The 3,609-nt window shown below is 42.4% G+C and overlaps 1 pseudogene; it reads left to right on the top strand.

Moving 5' to 3' along the window:
* Positions 1 to 203: 203 nt before the first annotated feature.
* LOC131750391 (GTP-binding protein Di-Ras3-like) lies at positions 204 to 3,007 on the top strand (annotated as a pseudogene).
* Positions 3,008 to 3,609: the final 602 nt, after the last annotated feature.

Here is a 3,609-nt window from a genome sequence, read left to right as displayed (position 1 = left end):
CTCTCTATTCTGTTCCATTGATTTTTGTGTCTGTTTTTATTCCAACATCATACTGTTTTGACTACCAAAGCTTTGTAATATGGTTTGAAATCAGGAAGTGTTATGCCTAAGCTTTGTTCTTCCTTCTCAAGATTGCTTTGGCTATTGGGGGTCTTTTCTGATTTCATATGAGTTTTATACCCTGGAGTATTTAATTATGCCCAATGATCCAGGAAAGTAGGTTGCTCATGTGAGGAGTCCAACATATACTGCATGACATTTTCAATGCATTTTTCTAACCAAGATTTCCAGATACCTGTGCCTGATCTTGCTAAGAAATAAGAACTCCATACCATGACCACATTCTCACCACTTTCCGATTTTCTCTTTCTTATTAGAGTTGACTGCAGAACTACCCCCTTAAAATACCCTTTACTGGACATATTTTGTAGGGATAAATGTCAGAGTTCTTCCAGTTTTGGTACTGCCCACCATCCTACAATTCCCCAACTCTGTCAGCACCTCTATCCTGTCTCAACACAGCAAAAATAGGTATAATTATTATCTAGCATCATAGAATCACCAAATAACATGTGTTAAATCTGCTGCTTCCCATCATCTATCTTGGAATATTTCTTGACAGTGAGAAGCATTTAGACCAAAGAAAAGTAAGAAAGAATTACATCCTTGCATATTTGATTGAAATATGATTTTAATTGTATAGCAAGATATAAAATTGTGTAAATAAATATATTTTGTAATTTGATTTTACCATTAAAATTATTTTGGTGGACAGCACAAGATAGATCTTAGATTGCTAATGTTGAGATGACCAATGAAACTTGGAGGTGACATCCCTTTGGACATTTTGTTATATGAAATAATAAATGTCCTTGTTGATTAGGCCATTTTCAGTTCTATTTTCTGTTACTTTAAGCTGGAAACATCCTAGAAAATGTAGAGATATTGTCTTATACATGCCTTTTTATAGTGATTGAATTAACTGAATAAATGGGGAAGACAGAGGTGGGGAACTAGGAAAGGCATCAGGAATCTCCATGAAAAGGACTACATAGGGGAATTTTGAGAACTGCTGATTATAATAATACCCAGCTTCATAATTTGGCCTAGGATTAGTTTTAGTATAAATTTCTGATTCGACAGTGAATTAATGGATGTTAATGGATTGCAAACATGTGTTCCTTCAACAAGTGATATTTTATCCTTTTTTTTCTTTAATTACTAAAAGATAGGACTGCTGTCACTGTCACTGTCCTCAAAGTCATATCACAGGGAACTGAGAAATAGCTAACATTTTGTTACTGTTAAAAAGTTGGAAATTTAAGGCATTAATTGATTTTTCTCTAGATGTTCCAGGTAACAGGTAAATCTAAAACTAAAATTCATCTGATTTGTAAAGACTCTAGATCCCTGATTCTACCTAATACTAGAATTATGACTTCATTGGACATATATAACCTCCTTAAAGAAAAATAAAACATTTTTTTACTTAAGAAACAAGTTATTGTGGCTTCCTAGAATTGCAATGTAATTTGAAGTTCATAAAATTTTAATATGTATACATATGTCTGTAGATATGCATATGTGTATGCATATGTATATATATGAAAACATAAATGTATCTGAAAAAACATATAAATACACCTTAAGTCACATTTATTTAAAAATAAACCTTATTAGAGATTTTCTATATTTATATCTGATATTACCCTTTTTAAAAAGTAAATACACAGGGCTTCCGTGGTGGCGCAGTGGTTGAGAGTCCGCCTGCCGATGCAGGGGACACGGGTTCGTGCCCCGGTCCGGGAAGATCCCACGTGCCGCGGAGCGGCTGGTCCCGGGAGCCATAGCCGCTGAGCCTGCGCGTCCAGAGCCTGAGCTCCGCAACGGAAGAGGCCACAACAGTGAGAGGCCCGCGTACCGCAAAAAAAAAAAAAACCCAAAATTCAAAACAGCCTTGGATGGAGAAAAGAGAAAATACTGTAGGATATGTGTGTGCTAGGGGCTGCTGGAGTTTTATCTCTTGTCCTACTTTCTTTTTCTTTTTTTTTTTTTTTTTTTTTTGTGGTACGCGGGCCTCTCACCGTTGTGGCCTCTCCCATTGCAGAGCACAGGCTCCGGACGCGCAGGCTCAGCGGCCATGGCTCACGGGCCCAGCCGCTCCACGGCATGTGGGATCCTCCCAGACCGGGGCATGAACCCGTGTCCCCTGCATCGGCAGGCGGACTCAACCACTGCGCCACCAGGGAAGCCCTGTCCTCCTTTCTTTATGAGGTTTCCCTCACTGCCAGCCAAGTGCCAGAGAAGGTGTGCACGCATCTCCCCAACAACGGGCAGCTCCTGCTTTGACCTCAAGGAACGGCTGATGAAGCGGCTGCGGCCTCTGCCTACCGTGACCGTCATCCGTACCTGCCTGCCCCAGAGGAGGAGCAGAGATTTCCACGTGGTGGTGCTCTGCTCGGCCGGCGTGGGCAAGAGCGCGCTGGTGCCGAAGTGTGTGCGCGACAACTTCCGTGAGGTGTATCTGCCGACCATCGAAGATACCCACCTTCAGGCGCTGGGCTGCAGCCACGGCTGGCGCGCTGCACACCACCGACACCACCGGCAGCCGCCGCTACCGGGGCCTGCAACACCTCGCCATTGCCACGGGTCACGCCTTCATCCTGGTCTACTCTGTCACCAAGAAGCAAACCCTGGAGGAGCTGAAGCCCCCCTATGAGCTGATCTGTCAACTCAAAGGCAACAACCCGCAAAAGTGCGCCATCATCCTGGCGGGCAACAAAGTGCGATGAGAGCCACCAGGAGGTGAGCAAGAAGGAAGGTGCAGTGGAATTGCGCCTTCTTGGAGACCTCCGCCAAGATGAATATCAATGTGCAGGAGCTGTTCCAGATGTTGATAAACTTCGAGAAGAAGCCCGCCGCTGCCGCCGGTGCCCAGCCTCCCTAGAAGAAATTCCAGATCCCCAAGACCGCCGAGAGGCTGGTGGTCAAGTGCACCATCATGTGAACCCTGAGCCTTAAGGAGCCCAACCCTCTTCTCCTTCAGTGTGCCGAAAACATGGACAGACCCCATTTTGCTGTGTCACCTGTACATGACTGACTTTTGTGCTGTCGTTTGGGTTGTAACAATTAGATGTCAATAAATGTCCCTTGTGAGTTAGTTCACTTTTCTTTTTCCCAGGCAAGAGGACTCGAATTGTTAAAATATGGACATTGGAGGAGGAGAGGAAAAAGGAACAGGATGCATTTTAAAGGATGAGACTTGTACGGACTTTAGAGATTAATGTTTAAAAAAGAGAATGGAAATAGCAAAATGAATTGAAAGATGTCACTGCCCTTCTTGTAATCCTATTATAGTGTATTATTCTTAAACATTTCAAGTCCTGTAAATGTCTGATCATATCTTCCCATTGTGTATTTAATTGTTAAGAGACATGTTTTTGCAACAAAAGCTCTGACAGCTGACTGTGAGACAGATACTAAACATGATAAGTAAATGAATGTTCTATAGCTGAGCATTTAGGGTGGGAGCAGAGAAAATTGTGAAAGTAGAACTTGCTTACTAAATATATGCCAATTGTTTCCTAAGTCATTTAAAAATGTTTAAGT

The sequence above is a fragment of the Kogia breviceps genome, chromosome 2, assembly GCF_026419965.1.
Source record: "Kogia breviceps isolate mKogBre1 chromosome 2, mKogBre1 haplotype 1, whole genome shotgun sequence".
NCBI lineage: Eukaryota > Metazoa > Chordata > Mammalia > Artiodactyla > Physeteridae > Kogia > Kogia breviceps.
The sequence above is the reverse complement of the archived record's forward strand: the minus strand, read 5'-3'. Positions and strand labels throughout refer to the sequence as shown.